At 34.8% G+C, this 16,697-nt stretch overlaps 1 protein-coding gene across 1 annotated transcript in view; it reads left to right on the top strand.

The window, feature by feature from the left end:
• The window catches only part of LOC123520981 (adhesion G protein-coupled receptor L3-like), a 612,162-nt gene that overhangs the window by 237,042 nt on the left and 358,423 nt on the right, over positions 1–16,697 (top strand). The gene's annotated exons all lie outside the window — the stretch shown is intronic.

The following is a 16,697-nucleotide window of genomic DNA, read 5'->3' as shown; positions in this document are numbered from 1 at the left end:
AATGTTAGACCATTTCTCTTCCTTGCATATTAATGGAGCTTCTGGTTTGTGCCATTTTTCTCGGTGTTTAAAAATTTAACCTCTTATTCTCCTCAGAAATTTCTTTGCATTTCAAATGCATTCCATGGTACTTTAAAAATACCTTATACCTTACAAGAAATCTGTGAAGTACTACTTCTATAGAAAAAGTCATAGAGGAAGAGTTCAGATGCTGTAAATGAAGCTGTTTACCTGCATTTTTGTGCCTGACCAGCACTAAGCACAAAGAGTGGTCTCAGAGATGTCTTAAACTACATAAGGGTAAGGATGGGGAAATAGTGGGGGATATGAAAACAAACCCTCCCCTGAAGTCCTGCTTTTTGAAACTTCTGAGCCCATTTTGTCCCTCAGGGGGGTTGAATTTCATAGCAAATTTCAATTCCTAGTGAGTTCAGTTGTTATTTCCTCACTTACTTTTCCAACCACTTCTGTTGTATAGAACTAGAAGGCCAGTGCTTCTTGAGAAACTGGTCCGGGTTTAGTTCTGTTTTGTGCCTTGTATTTTCTAAGTGCTACATATGAATACTTCTCAGTAAAATTTTAGTAAACTGTAAGAGTTTAATCTCCTCTGCAAAGAAAAAAAATGAAAATAATATAACTGATCTTTTCAGACTCCTAAGGGGTATGTTGAGTCTCTTATCTCTAAGAATCATTACTTCAAATAAGAGGTTTTAAGGCTTAGGTAAAAAAGAGAAAAGAAGTACTTCTATATCTTACTTGAAAGATTTTTGAGATTGTAGTTGTAGAAAATAGAGTGCCTGAGAAAGAAAGCAGTCGCTAGAGAGCCACACCACATCGTGCTTTGAACAGGTCAGTACAATTGCACATAGTAGACTTTGTAAACAGATTTTCTATTGAAATGTGTGGAGGGAAACATTCCTTATAGTATTTCAGTATCTTTATCACACCCAGCAGGTGAGATGAGAGAATAAAGTGATGCTGGTTTTGGTGTATTTCACACTGCTTTGAGAATAGGACATTGGGAGACTATTGTAGTACATGGTAATTTTGAAAATTTGCCAGTCTTCTTTATGATATGTCCAAGAATTAGAAATAAGGACTATTAAAAAATAATGAGAACAACATTTATTAGAAATTAATTATAAACCGTTGGCAGTGTAACAAGAGAAAATGTGATGCTTTTAACTCTGACTTTAGGAATTTGATCTTCTGAAACAATGCATTTTAAGTAGACCTTTCATTAAGTACCATGAGGTGAGAATGAGGATTCTTGGAAAATGTACTGAGAACTTATGGCATCACAGTGCAACTACATATTCTTTTACTCATCGAGATATGTTACCTTATCTTTAAAAAATTCTTTATTAATACTTAAAACACAGCAAATAATTTTGTATTTAAACAAACAGACTATCTTCAGCCAGACTTGCTTATCAGCAAGTTTGATGAATGACCATCACAGCTAACAAAACCATTTGATTCAGTATTGTTTCTGTAAAATATGTTTTTCTTCGTGCCCCTCTAACCTCCTTTGGTTTTGCTAACTGCTCCACTTCTCTCATTCCTCTGCACTTTCTTCCTATAACTCCATTTGTGGGGTTTCTGGCAAAGGACACCCTTTATTTGCACGTTGGAATTGTTTGCTGTGTTCTTGAAATGGGAACTGACAGATTAAGAGGATCTTAGTCAAATAACTGTGTCAGATCGTATGTAGAATACGTATAAATAAGGGGAGCTTTTTTCTTTCTTTTTTTCTTTGTCTTCCTGCTGTTTCGCTTCGGATTTACCTCCCTTTCTTTCCTGGCACCAGTTGTTTCCCACTCCTTCATTCGTCTTATCAGCCAAGGATAACTTACACTAGAGTTACTTGAATTTATTCACATATTCTAATTAGAAATAAAAGTTCTGAATGAACCATTTATAGTATAGAACAATCACAGAATTGTAAGTACGTAGTATGCAGAAATGGAAATTGCCCATCAAGTCAGACATTACCAAAATTATTTTTTATTCAAATATCAAAATGATGTTTGAAGTAAAAATAACTTACTTCAGTTAACATTGAGATACTTAAAGATACCTAATATATAAATGAACTGTGAAACTGGAAGGAATGGTGCTGATTTCTGCTTTTCATTGGAACTGAGAATAACGTGTCAAAGACTGTTGGACCGTCAGCACTGACCTTGAAGGTTTATTTTCTAGCCTCAAGTGGAATCTTAAAAACATAGGGCATTTTCAATATGAAATATAGTTTTTAAATGAAAGTTATTAGCCAGATCATGTAAAACAAAATGATGCATTTCCCCCTATTTCTTCTTTTGAGTCTGTTGCATGAACTTTCAGTCTGTGACATAAATAGTCTATGGTCATTGAAGCAAACTATTTATGTGTATTAAATAATCATAGAAAATAACCCAAATAATAATACAATGATGACTCTTTCCTGTAATATGTAAATAATAACACTAAATGAATAGTTAAAATCACCGATGTCCGTTATATTCTTTGATGCTTTAAGAGTTGCAATTGCTTTCAATGACCCTTAATGTATACCCTAAAAACCAAGAGAGTTGGATTTAATGATTAAAGTATCCTCGGGGCTCTAACTGTTTAATGTGTAAAATGTTTCTTCTTTCCTTTTGAACTTAAACTTTTCCTTTGGAATTTTATGAGTGGTGAAACATTCTATTCACGTGTGCTTTCATATATGACAGAGTAGACAGGGAGCTTTTAGAATGAAAGAACAATTTCTAAACTTAAATAGCACATTGACTAATGCAATAAAGTTATACTTAGTTATAAGTAGAGATGAGAATTAGGTCATACTATCGGTGCAAATAAGTTCCTGAGACAATATAATGGGCTTCAAATCAAAATAATCAGCAATAAAGAATGTATTGTCTTAATTGAATACTGAGAACTGATCAACTCTTACTAGAAGAGTAATTTAAAAAGAAAAAATAAAGAGAAAGTAAGAGAAGAGAAAAATTCACTGGATGTTTAAGCCTCTGTTAAAAAAGGTTATGCCTGTGTTTTGTCTTCATGGCTGACATGTTTAGAAGGGGTAGTTTGAAGTTGAAGGTTGCAATCTCATAATTATAGAAAGGGAAATAACTATTACAAGTTGAGTCAGTGAATTGAAATGTCATATAGTTTCATTTATTTCCCTTCTAAAAAGCTGTTTATTTCTCCAGTTGAACCGATAGGTAGACTAAATGCAAATTTAAAAAAAGTTTTATAGTTTATATAAAGAATCAAAATGATACATTTTATTTTCTAGAGAAACTAGAAAGCTAATAAGGAATAATTCCGTCTTCTAGATCAGGCAGGCATTTATAAAACCATCACTATGTATTGTCGACGAGATGTTCTCTGAATAACTGGCAATGTGAGCCTACAGTAGCCAGAGCTTTTTATTCCTCCCAAATCACTTATTGTGCTGCTAATTAGAATTGGATATTGGTGGTCGTGGAAATGGGGGAGACTATCAATGTTACTTTGTGTTAAATTTTAATCACACAAGTTAGGACATTCAGAATTATGGTTTCCATGGTAACCACAACACTGAGCCCAGTGTGAAGGCATGACAGTGGGGGTCTTTGATTAAAAGAAAGTAAACCAGAAGTGAACCAAAATGCTCCATATGTGCAGCTAAAGTTACCCAAAAAAATCCCGTTCCCTTGTCCTTAATTATATTTGCTTAATGGTATGTCACGTGTTTGTGCAGTACACAGAAACGTCTGTTGTAATTCTCATGTGGATGCACTGTTTTCATTAGGTTCTAAATGATTATTTTTATAATGCCTTTTGCATTTCGTATTTACACACTTTGCGTTTTCACTTTAACAAAACCTGCAGAATGTGACTTTAGGAAACTTGTGATCATTCATGTGAAGGGAACATATTTATTTATTTAGTTTTTGTCACTGCACTTATTTTTAGTTTATAGTGAGAAAGGTTGTCTTTCTGTAATGGAGAAACTTGTCTACTGGTGATTTTGCTTAAAAACTATCATTGTGAATATTTGCATCTAGAATGCTACTTAAAGTTCAATGTGTGTTACCACACTTGAATTTTTATCATTAATATGAAAAAAATCCCAGGTAAGATGTGAGACCAATAAAGGCTATCTAGAACATTATGTTATAGTATATACTTAGTGAAAATATTGTAGTAATAAAATTGGTTAGAGATTTTGTTGACTAAGGAAATTATGTGTGAAGAAAATTTACTTTTGAAAAATATATATTTTTTAAGAAAATAGATAATGATCGCTAACGTATTTTGTTACAGTTCTGTCTCCTCTGAGATAGGAATACAAATAATATTTACTTTCTATTCGAAAATCATGCTATTGAGTTGGCTCTGACTAATAGCCACCGTATATACAGGACAAACCAGGACAGGTCCTGTGCCCTCTTCGTCATGGTCACGCTCCAGCCTATTGTGACCGCCACTGCGTTAGTCCGCCTCATTTCCCTGAGCCTCCACTTTACTAGGCATGATGTCCTGTCTCTCTGACGACATGTCTGAAGTAGGTAACTCAGCGTCTCCCCATGCTGCCCCTCAGGGGCGTTCTGGCTGAGCTTCTCCCAAGACACAGAGGTGTGTCCTTTCAGCAGTCCATGGCGCCTTCTCTGATGAACATTTCCTATATTTAAACATTAATGTCTAGGGACGTATATGGGCTTCATTTTACTTATTCTTATCAACAACTACAAAAAGTTGCTAGGCGATGCTCCTTGAAGTATACACACACAGGTAATGATACATTTCTAACATATGTAATTACACTCAATAGATACTAGATAAAGCACGATTAAAACCAGGTTTGGGTAGAGGGGACAACCTTTGTTGAGGAAAAACTCTTTTGTTTCGACAGTACAAATATTTTTATTCAGGCTTCTATATTTATTTAAATAAAGAACAAAGATGTCCAATTGAGGACTAAGGTGTTCCTGACCGTACAGTGACCAAGAAGGCCCTTAAAGAGATGGATTAACACACAATGGCTGATACAATGGCTTCAAACATAAGAACAATTGTAAGGATGGTGGAAGAACAAGCGGTGTTTTCTTGTGTTGTGCTTGGGGTTAATAAAGGAACTGACTTGATCACACCAAATAACAATAATCAGATATTTCTAATGATTTGGTTCAAAAACTCTTATTTTCAAATCAGACATGATGTTGTGCCTTTTAAAATATTGACTGCATGAATGAATACCACTGGGTCTGATTTTAAATCCCATCCCATTGCATAGGCCATTGGTCTTTCTCAAAGGCCAGCAAATGTATTCTGTGACGGACTAGTTCTAAATACAGGCTTTGCAGGCCACATTGTCCTTGGCCTTACTCGCTATCATAGAGCAAAACCAGCCATAGACAGTCTATAGATAAATTGATTATAGTTGTGTTGCAATAATACTTTAATAGACAGTGGAATTTGAAGTTCATATAATCATCACATATTACATATTCCTCTTCTTTTGAGGTTTTTCCAACTATTACAAGATGTAGAAAACATTCTTCATTCTTAGTACCTGTTAAGAAAAGAGCAGTACGGGAGTGACGGTGGGGGCCAGCGTTTGCCACCTTTGGTCTATTGGGTTTGGTGGCTTTGCTTATTTTGGTTTTAATTTTTGAAATTCAAAGTGTGTTTTGTACTTGCATATCAAAATTTTTACCTAATGTTATGAATGCAAAATTATTTTTTAATGTACATGCATTCCATTTGTTTGAATCTTGGAGAAGCCATTTATTATAGTTTAAAGCAGTGTCATTGGTGTCAATGTGAGTATCTAGAAAGTGTTTGTAATAGCTCATAGATGAGGAATAATGCACATCCAGTTCACGGGAACAACAGTGGAGATTAAGGGGTGATAACACTTGGGGAATATGGAGGCAATAATATTGTCATGTCTTATTTACCGAGCAATGAGCGAGAATGTTGAAATCAGAGTTAAATCTTAGCTTTCAACAATGGGTGTCATTAAGTGAGGCATATTGGGAGTGAGATTATTTTGGATTTGTTCTGTTTCGTTTTGTATTCACATGTGTTTTTTGCAGAGATGATTATCTAGAGCTGGATGTTTATTTTTGTCTCTAGATAGACATGCTCTTTATAGAAGGTTAACCTTGAACACACTCAGTATCAACCTGATTCCAATGTGAGCTTTCAACCAATTAAGAGGTGGACTAGGACTTTTACAGTTAATGGCTAACATATCCGTAAGGTTAAGTGTAGTTACCACACATGGCTTCAATGTTGTGTGATCGCACAGCCCCAAATTTAGTACATTTCCCCAACCGATGCTAAAGTCCATCAGGTGGATTCATCACCCCTGAGCGTAAGGTGATTTCCCTCTACATCTTGTTGGAGTCCTAAATCCTGTAGAGAAGTCATTGTCCCTCCTGAAGAACGAATAAAAGACGGAAAAGGCAAAATGGATATGCTAGGCGCTCTTCTTTCTCATGGAAAATTAAATTCAGGTAAAAGGTGAGGGGTCAGGGTCTTCCTCAAGGTCATATTATTTATTGTTCATTCATTCATATATTGCACATGTATTTGTTACCTATCCTGTGAAAGTCTGTGATAGTTGATGGACATAGTGCAATGTCAGGTACCATAGGCTTGACTGGAACATGATTTCCACTGGTAGGCATAAGCATTACTCAAAGAACCACATTCATTAAGGTGTAATTGCCAAGTGAACTGATGTCTCTAAGAGAAACAAATAGTATTTTAGTAGAAATGTGTAGTAAAGCAGAGCCCTGGTGCCACAGTGTGTTATGCATTGGATTGGTAACCACTTGATCAGCAATTCAAACCCACCAGCTACTCCCTGGGGAGAAATATGAGACTTTCTTTTCCCTGGAGATTTTCTCTCCCAGAAACCCTAAGGAACAGCTCTACTCTGTTCTGCACAGTCACTATGAACCTCATTCGATGGATGGCAGTGGGTTTGTTTGTGTGGTTTTATGCTAAACCAGTCTAATTTTACCTGGTAGGTTTTGTTGAAGTTTCCTCTAGAGACTACAGATGAGTGTTCCAAAGACAGGGTTCAGCAGGTTCAAAACAAACACACCACAGCCCGGTATGTGGCATGTATGTACTCTGGTCTTTTCCTTAACTATGAAGAACGGTACTTTGTCTTTTCCAACTGAAGTTTACGTTTTGTTCTGCAAAATACAAGATTCAGTCCATGGTATACACACACACACACACACACACACATATATGATACACTATTTAATTTGAAATTAAAAATATCCTGAAGATGTAGAAGATTGTGTCATGAGACATTTCTTTATCCTGTCCTTAATGTTTAATCTCTTACTATTGAGAAATGACAATATTTCAATGCATTAATTTTCATCACTCCTCTGAATAAAAAATAAAAATCTTGGTAGATTATAATAGGTAATTTAGTGTAAATAAATACTATCTTTCATTGAACCTGTGCAAAAGGGATTTGGTTAATATTAGTCAAAAAGAAAAAAAATTGACTTACGACTTCAATAATGAAGTTAGAAGCTATCAGTGTACTAATTATATAATGTGTCTAATAAAGGTCTTTTGAAGCATTTTTGTTTGTTTCTTTGTTGTACTTGAACTCTCTAGCAAATTGATGTCCGTCAAGGAGCAATTTGGAGTCTCTGTTAAAATTAAAGCAAAGTGTTGTATTGAAGGAATAGAAACATCAACAACATAATTCACAAATCGGGAACCGTAAGTTCCAGAGGCTACTGAAATTAAGTAATGTAATGGGACAATTAAAAGGAGTTTTTATATTACAAAATATAAGAGAGTTTCATTAAAAATTCTGTGACTTGCTGACATTTAGATAATGGCTTCAAACTTGGGTGTATCAGACATCAATACACATAAGAGACCTTCTTTGCAAGACGGAAGGAAAGGCTTGCATAAGTCTAAGGAGATCTTGAGTAATCAGTTGGTCTGATAATTATTTGGGATATCCAGAAAAAGTGTGTAGTTTTAAAAATGCAAAACTCAAGCAAGCAAAATCATAAACTTCTCCAGAATTATTTACAGAGAAATTTTCTCAGAGTAGTGTAGAAAACTATAGACATAAAAAGATTAAATATTACTTTAATTAGGTTCAAAATGGAATTTGGGGCTCAGACCTCACTATCCTGTCTCCTTCTATTGGGAGTTCTAATTTAATTAGTCAGCCTTACTCATACTCTTAAATTGCAAAGGCATGTCTAACTATAGTAGAAACATACATGAAAATAGCAAAGAAAATCATGATGTGTACAGAAAAGAGATTTAGGTAAAATCAGATAAGTGTGATTACTTTTGAGTTCATTTGACCAGAAATTACATACGACATGCTTTCCTAGAATTTGATCTTGAAATGTCTTCAGGATAGTTGCTTACCCCTTGAAAAACAAATGGATTTAAATGAGGACAGAATGTCATGTGATTTCCTAATATAAAGAGTCTAATACCTTGGCTGCATGCTCATTATCAAGAATACAATTGGCAGATTTAAAACATGATTTTACAGTTAGTAATTGATTTGAATAGCAAAGAGAACCTAATAGTTTACAGACTTTGCCATATTTTCCATATGAATCAGTAGCTCTGTCTTGATTGCAATTAATATTGCAATACGTGTATGAATTAATTCACAGTTCTATAAGAAGTTAGCTCAGCATTGAATCTTTACCACACTAGTTATGATCCTCTTATTCCTGATATTTATGTATAGTAATACGCAAAGACATTCTTTAATTTGGGACTCAGGAAGACAACAAAATATTCCATTAAAAATTTCATGAATCATACCTATGGCATGAGAACTACATGATTAGTTTTATGCAGAATCAACCTAAATATTGTTTTAAATCCCCTAGGACATAAGGAATAGGAAACTCATCTGGAAGACCATTTATTTCAGTAAATTCAAATCCTGTAGTGTTTAGATATATTTATAAAATATGAAAATAAAAAATATGTTAGATATTAATAGAAACCATGAGGTGCAGTTTTTTTCAGTATGCAGATAGAGTTTGGAATAATAAAATATGATCCTGTGTTTCCTAACTTCTTATTTTAAGAGGCTTCATTGTATTAAATGCAAAACATGTTTTCCACATTGCCAAATGCTAAGCTCTCTAAATAATTAACATTACTCAGTTTAGTGGTCAGTCACAGCAGAAAAAAAATGCATTTTGATCTGGGTAATTTTACATCTGGTTGTCAGTATACTACTAAGCCTACTAGAAATGCTCTTTGCCAAATGTGGCTTATAGTTATGTTATATTTTATTCTGTTCAGCCAATTGGATTTGAAAAGAATCAGCAGTCCTACCAGAAATAAACAAACCTCAAATAAGTTATGCATTCATTCACTAAAATGGTGAAAACAATCAAAATGAGAATAGTTAACATTTATTGAGAAGGCCTGCAGTACCTTCCATTTGCATACATATTACCTTGTTTAATTTTCTCATTAACTCTTTGAGGATGTTTTCTATTTGTTCTTGCAATGTAGAAAAGAAAAGTGAGTGTAAAGCCAAACTCATGGAAGGTCACAGTTAATGTCTAGGTGAGCTGTGCTGTAAATTCAAACTGAGATTATCGTGGTACACATATAGCTTCCGTAGGATGTTTCTAGTTTCCAGTGTAATTTTGTCCCTCTCTATAAGAACTCGCTTTGGTGACTAAATGCCATTGTTCAGGTGCCCTACTTATTATATTTAATGAGAGACTGCATGTTGATCTTATGGATTATAAATACAATTTAATAGATATATAGATAGATATCTGCATCAAGCACAACAGAAGAAAACATTGCCCTGTCCTGTATCGTGATCATGCTTACTGTAATGTTTGAGTTTATTGTCATAGCTATTGTCCCAATCCATTTCACCAAGGGTCTCCCTTGTCCTCACTGGTCCTATATATCACCAAACATGATGCCGTTCTTTAGTGATCCTTCCCTCTGGTGTATTGAACGGACATTCTGCTGGACTCCACCAGATAGATGCTCATTGACTAGTTTACCAGGCCTTTCTACTTTGTTTGCATCTGTCTGGAAGCCCTGCTGAAGCCTTTGGGGATCTTTTGTATTTAAAGTACTGATGGTTTAACTTTCATCCCCACAGCAGTGTGCAAGTTTATAACTTATGGTTGCTGGAGGATATATATTTTAAAAGACATATTATTGAGGGAGATTGAAAAGGAACTGCTTTATAAAGATGTGTTTCACTGGTGAGCAAACGTTTTTACTGTGTTTAACATTTTTAAATATTTCCATGTAAATAGAGCAAATGTTTTTATTTAAAAAACAGGTGACATATTATCTCATCATATTATCTCATTTCCTTATTATTTTTAAAGCAATTTTTGCATTTTCATATTTATTAAAATATAATAGGGTAATTAATATATCTGATAAATTATTGGGTTTATAAGACATTTGTTATACATTCCTGTTTCAGAAGGAAACATTCATTCATATATTTTAAAACTATACACTTATGGGGAAAAAATTCCACAGAATTTATTCAACTAGCCAGGTTAGTAAAAATATAAAACACTGTTAGTATTGTTCTTTAATAGGTGAGCTTATCTTCTGTAATGGCTAAATGATGTCATTGGTATTTCCTTTAGCTAATAACAGTATGGTGTATGCCACAAATCATTTCAAGGAATCAACTGTCATAAAACAGTGTAAGGTTTTATATTACAGGGAAGCTTAAGAATAACAAAATGCAATGCTATGGATGTAATTAGTCTTATTTGTATAGGTTAAATTGGTTTCTTCTACATTCTAAGTCAGGCAAGTAGGTGTAAAAGTGATTCAACACTATTTCTGTACTTTGTTTTCAGTGGAAAAATTTATATTTAATTTCTAGATCTGATAAAATGAAAACAGAATAATTTATGATAATTTTACAAAATTCATAATATTATGTACATTTTTCCAATGGAAATGAAGATTAGAGCTATTCAGGAAAAGCTGGATTGGAGAATTAGAGTGAAGCAGTATGATTAATAAACAACACTCTACCATTGCAGAAGTAAGTGGAGACGTCATCAGTCTTTCTCATACTCATTTTCTTTTCCTTTAAATTCTGTAATGAAAAATTAAACCCTGTCCTTGAAGAGTTGACAAATGCTGAAAGCATAATATAATAAAACTAGTTAATTCCTTCATTTCCTTTTTTTGCATCCTATGAAGGCTTCAAATTTCAAAGTTCAAGGTTCTTTCAACTTTTTTATCCCTGACTTTTAGAGAGTATTTTAGCTATTTCAGGAGAAGCAGAATAAAATAGCAGCTGTGAAAACTGGCTTTTAGTTTATATAGTGTCTTGTTTTACCTTCAAAACAAAGCTGTATTACAAAAGTTTCTCAAATGTAAGGACTGAGAAAAGGCAATAGGTTTCCAAATCCCAAGGGATGAAGGAGGGTAGATTAGCTCATATGTAATATAAACACTTTATCATTAGCTCATATGTCAAAACTATATGCGTTTAAAGTTATAAAACAGTTTGGGATTTGGGCTTGAATTCTCAAGTATTATTGTGCATATTCTTTACATGAAAGAGTGAATATACTAGGCAATGAATGAACAAATGACTGAATGAAAAAATCAGTTACATAATTATTTTAGAACACAGGACTCAAAATTAATAATTAACATGTGAGGAGGTTTCAAAAAGTTCATGAAAAATGGAATGAAGATATAATAGAATTATTTTTCTGTGAATGTTTTTGACCTCCTAATACTTATGAATTTAGAAAAACTAACCACCTAAAATGTAGTATGCACATTAGCCAGCTTACATTACATCATTTCTGCGAGAAGTGGGCGATGGGGACAGAAGGAAACCAAAAGGAACCTTTATTTAAAAGGAAGGAACGCAGTACTATTTATAAGATGATTATGAGGCTGTCATAGGGAAGTTTCAAAAAATTTAATATACGGCTAGGGTTTTTTTAAAATAAGCATTAACTTGGCTTTATAATCTTCTGTATTTCTTTTTCTTTTTTTTTTCTGCCAAGGTTTTTCCTTTCCTTGGCCTCCAATGAATTTCAAATGCAACAAGCGTATTACCTTGGTCTTTACTTTCTTGCTGGTCCCCCGTTAGCCAAGGAGAAGGTTATTTTAAACTACTGACCGTGCACTTGGGTATTTACTGCTCCATGAGGATATAATCTGTTGTCCAGGTTTTTGCCTGTTCTGCTCCTTGTAATGACTTGCCTATTTGCTGACTTTATGTCTCTGCAGTCAATGTATATATTAATTTGGTCATTACTCCTTGTGCGAATAGGTTATCAGGAGCCCCACATCTGTTTTCCATGTGACCTTGTATACACTAGTGTTTAAGCTAGAAATTGATTTTTAACCAAGATTAATGTATTTATATAAAATATTATTTAAATGCAATAGTGAATTTCTTAATTCATTCACTTAAGATATGTGAATTTAGGCTAAGATTCAAATATAATTTGAGTGGTAATCTGATTTAATTTTTTTTTAAATAACACTGAATATGTATGATACCATTTTGATATACGGTTGGATTTTGCTATGGGTAACATACTATTAAGCTTACTTATGAGTGTGTTTAAAGTTGCTAATAGACTTTTCCCAAAGGAGAATTAGTAATAAAAGAATACTTGATTCATCAGCTTATGTCTGTTGACTTTTAAGTCTGAATGATGATGCAGTATTTTTATTAATTTTGCCTAACTCTTAACATGTCATTAAGAACAAAGATTTTAATTGTGAACTTGTGATACTTGCATTTTCTGCCCCACACCTGCTCCACCTGGCTCCGTAGCTTGATTTTCTAGTTACCATTTAATAAAAGGGGAAGAAGAAAAAAACAAACCTCTAAAATTTCCAATTTGTTGAAAACGTTTAAATTTATAACTTGCTCATCTAGCTCATCCTTACATAATATTTCCTTTTTCATATTTATCCAGTTGAAAACATAATTTGTTTTCTTTTCTGATATGCCTAAAAATAAGGCATTGTAGTAGCCATAATTAATTCAAAAACCACAAATTGTGGCCCACATGTAGCAAAGGAAGCAAAGGCACCCAGAAGGCCGAGTTATACCGAGCTCAAAAGGTTTGGGTTATAAGCAAAACCATGGCATTTAGTGTTTTCTCTCTGTATTAGCAATATATAAATAAGGCATTTGATTATAAACCATTTTTATCCAAAATTTGAATGAGGAAAGAATCTCTTAAAATATTTTTAAATGATTTATAACTAATGGGTTCATGTATCTGCATAGAACACAAAAAGCAATTGTTCTCATATTTATATTGAATTCTGTTATCATAAATAACATAATAGAAAATTATTTTATCTAGAAGGTAATCAAAGGAGTTCTAGTGACATTCAAAAACATCATTTCACTGCCATAAAATCAGTTCTGTCATAGTGACTGCTACAGACCAGAATACCACTGCCCCTGTTGGTTTCGAAGACTGCAATTGTTTATGGGCAGAGAAAGCCTCGTCTTTGTCACAAGGAACAGTTGCTGGTTTCAAACTGATGATGCTGTAGTTATCAGCCCAATGAATAACCACAAACTGAGAGTCTAACCAATGACCTCCACAGTGGTTGGAGCTTACCAACTGCTTCAGTGGGAGAGAGATGAGACTGTCTGTTCCCATAAAGATTTCATCAGAGACCCAAAAGGGCAGTTCGATATTATTGCTGTGAATTAGAATTGGTTCTATGGTAGTGGGGTTTTAGAAAATAAATCACCGTCTCCACCCCAGCCAGTCCTGGGGCTTTGGGGCTCAGCTCAAGGCAATCCCTCTGGGACATGGGGGTACAGGAAGTGGTGTGGCCATTTGCTGGGCATGCTGACACAGTAGGGGATGCTGGGCCCCTTTAGGGTGTCCCGTATGGACTCCAATAAATTTCTTCCCTTTTGCTTAAAAAAAAAAAAAGATAAATCACAAACCAGAGTTATGTTTTCCTCTGAGTTTCTTACTTTTGAAGAAGTATTGTTACTTTTAACACTTTAAACTCAGGTTTGAATGTGCATCTGATAGATTTTAAACTGTATTGGACATTTTATAAAAATCCTTTAAGGGATCACAGAATGGGAATTTTAGGAGAAATATAAAATAGCAAGTGCAGAGCATTGTTTATGTAAATATGTGAGATTTTGATGTGGGTTCTTGTTTGTCTTTGTATTTTTTTAAATCTTCATAAAAACAAAGCAAGACTAGTGAAACAAGCATTTTGACACTCTGATAAAGGTAACAAAAAAGACTACTGAACATTTGTTTCCAATTATTTATTATTTTAAGTAACTTGATCGGACATTTAAAAACGGGCTGTTCTCCACTCAGTGTACCCACCAAGAGGAGTGTAATCCCTTCTCCAGACAGGCAGGTCATCCCCCTCTTCTGAATTTCCAGTAAGGTGTACAAGTCACTCTCGTAGGCAGGACTGTGGATTTCATGACCTCAGAACAATGTTGTATGGCAGGATGACTGGTCTTCTCGCTCTCTCTCCTGGATCATGAGAAAGTGATCCCGGGTGAGGTGAGGCTTTCTCTGTCAAAGTGGTTTTCAGATGCACAAATAAAGAAAATGATATGTGGCTTATGGGCACTAGGTAGGCCTGCTATCTAGTTGCTTGGGAGACTGGATCCACAGATGATGTGTCCTGAGACCAGAAGCCTGCCTTCATCTTGGTGTCTATCGTTGTAGTAGTGGACTCATCCCATATTTGTCCTTCCCATTTATGTCAATGGAAAACATGCTTAACAATACTTATATAGAACCCAAGGGGAGAATACACCTATTATTCTGTTCCTAATTGAATACTTTTGACCTTGTTTCTCCTCACCTCTTGGTAAACCAAGCCACATGCCAAAGACAATTGGAACTTAAGACGTTGTCCTTTTGAAGAGAACAGTATCCTTCATGACAGAAGGACTTGATGTCGAAATCCTAATAACCTAAGCGAGCTTTACCTTATATTCACCCATCATAGATTAAGGATTGATTTACTCCCCTGCCTTAAGGTTGAAATGCCCTCGGGTGAGAAGAACCAGACAACCACTATCCCAAGGTTATGGAATTAGTGGTCATTGGACATTGGTTAAGATCTCTTGCTTTGAAGGTGCCAAAATGGTGGCCCAGGCCCAACATATATTTACTATTTAATGTTCACTTTGCTTTATTATAACATGTATTAGTCTGGCAGGCATGGTTCTACTTTTTGGGAAGAAGTGTTATTGGTAGTTTTGCCCTATCCCTAATACTCATTGTTCATGTTAGTAGAATCCAGTCACTTAAATTTTTAATCTGTACAAGTCAACAATGCATGTACTTTGGTCTGAAAAGCCAGATTATACCTGCATTTCTTTAAGAATGCATTAAATTCTGTATCACTGGGTAAATTAGTGATACTATAAATGGCATTATTTATGCACCATAGGAATGAATTATTATGTTCTCTATAATGATGTCTCTAAAGTAAGTCAGAGACATATATGAACCATAAATATATGAATGCTTTTTGAACTTTCCTTAATCAGAGCATGACTTAAGACCAATTATTTCTTATGACATGGCCTTACTGGATACTCAGCCTCTTGAAGAGGCATATACTGAGGTCTTATAGAACACAATACAGTGCTTCTACCCTGGAGCCAAGATAGCTATCTTCTTCCCTGCCTTCAGATTAATCAAGGTGAGCATCCAGCACCAACTCTTCCATAGGCGTGACTCAGGAATCCATTATGGGAGCAGCGAGAAAAAGCGGGGCAGGTTGAAGAGGTGAATGCTCAGGAGGACCTCAGATTTCAAGGGTAGGAAGTAGACAACACCCATTCTAGGGAATATTGGGAGGTGGGGTCATGAATAAACCATGACACCAAACTTTCTTCACATGCTCCGTTGACCCATCAGACTTCATTTACAACACATAGGTTCAAAGATAAAATCATCAGTATTTTTAAACAGTTACTGCACAGTATTAGCTTTAAGCCTGGGCTGTTTACATTGTGGATCCTTGTGATACTTACACTGCTTATATGTCCTTAAATTCATATATGTCCTTATATGTCCCTATCTATTAACCTTGTTTTAGATTGCTCTAATAATGCTCTTTATAGACAGAGATCAGTGATCATCCATTGAGTTCAACTGATTATGTCTCTATACTTTATTTTACTTGAATTGTTCCACATGTTTTGTAACATTGGTATTTATGAATGACACAGGAAATTAATTTTATCAAATTATTCCCCCCAACCATGAGTATTTCCTCTTAATTGAATTTAGGGTAAACTTTTGGGGGAATTGGGGGCAGGAATACCACAGATGTGATAGAGTAGTATTTTTCTCAGTTCATAATGTTGTTGTTGAGTTGATTCTGACTCTTACTGACCCAATGCTCAACAGAAGAAAACACTACCTGATTCTGCACCATCTTGACACCATTCTTAAACTTGTGTTGTTTGAGCACATTGTTGCAGCCCTTGGTAAACTCACCTTGTTGATAGTCCCTCTTTTTAGTTTACCCTTGACATTACTAAACATAATGTCCTTCTCCATTGACTGGTCCCTCTGATAACGTGTCCCGAGTATTTGAAACAGACTTGCCATCCTTCTTCTGAGGAGTATGCTCCTTTGGGCCTCCACTCAAGTACTCCCTCAATGCAAGAATACTTTCTT

The sequence above is a fragment of the Echinops telfairi genome, unplaced genomic scaffold (assembly GCF_000313985.2).
Source record: "Echinops telfairi isolate 266 unplaced genomic scaffold, ASM31398v2 ScPeMD7_7468;HRSCAF=8506_0, whole genome shotgun sequence".
In the NCBI taxonomy this organism is placed as follows: Eukaryota; Metazoa; Chordata; class Mammalia; order Afrosoricida; family Tenrecidae; genus Echinops; species Echinops telfairi.
This window is presented reverse-complemented; position numbering and strand designations above follow the sequence as displayed.